Here is a 1,013-nt window from a genome sequence, read left to right as displayed (position 1 = left end):
GGGCGGCCTATGGGAGCCCTGATCCCGCTGCCCCGGGCTCCTGCCCCGCATGCCGCGAGCACTGCCCGCAGGAGAGCAGCAGCACTACAGAGGCGCCGCGGCCCCGCTGCACTGCGCGCTCCCTCCCTTCAGGGGACGGTGCTGCGCACAAAGGGCGGCTCAGCATTGTTCTCCTCCCTGACCCCCAAATCCCCTCTTCCCCGCCGGGAGAGGCGAACGGGAAGGGCCGGGACGAAGGGCGAAGACGGGGAGAGGCCAACTGCCCGCAGCGCCGGCCGCTTCCCACCGTATCCCGCCTGCCATCTTCGCCTTTCCCCACGCTCGCCTTCGTGCTGCGCCTGCCGTCGAAGTCCGCCTGTCCCCTATCCCTCGTTCCCGACTCGCAATGTAATGGGTCTTCCACATATCACCTCGCCTAAAAATCCCACTGAGGGTGCAAAGGAACCTCTGCCCACATTCCAGCCACCCAAGCATCCTTCTCGAGATTGTACACGGGATCACTCGCTTCACATACCCACAGGGAGAACTGTACCAATGCAAGGTATTTGAGGATTTTGTCCTCAAATTCACAAAAGCATTCTTCTTTTTAACCTTGATGGGCCTGGTTAGGTGACCAGGAGATATTTGCGCTACAGTCCTTTGCCACCTGCAGCCCAGTGCATTCCTGTCCCCACGCTCAGAACACCATGGAGCAGACACCAAGACACCGGGATCCAGCAGAAAACTCAAAGCATGTGAGGAAGAGAGTGGGAGCTACAACATGACATTTAGGAAAAACCACGGCTCGATTTAAATAATTGCATAATATTAGGATTTAACTTATAAATGTTTACATTTGTGTGATTTGATTAATGTCACGTTTGATTTCCTTAAAGCCACTGACAAGGTACTTTAAAACACGAGATTAACGTCTACCAGCGATGAAATTCAACAGGCAAATCCTCTTCCCAGCGCCCCGGCTCCCCCAACACGCGGGCAGGCAGGGACCTCAGACCCCCCTTTCTGCCCCACCG

The sequence above is a fragment of the Corvus brachyrhynchos genome, unplaced genomic scaffold (genome assembly GCF_000691975.1).
Source record: "Corvus brachyrhynchos isolate BGI_N302 unplaced genomic scaffold, ASM69197v1 scaffold167, whole genome shotgun sequence".
Classification (NCBI taxonomy): domain Eukaryota; kingdom Metazoa; phylum Chordata; class Aves; order Passeriformes; family Corvidae; genus Corvus; species Corvus brachyrhynchos.
Note: the sequence above shows the minus strand (reverse complement) of the source record.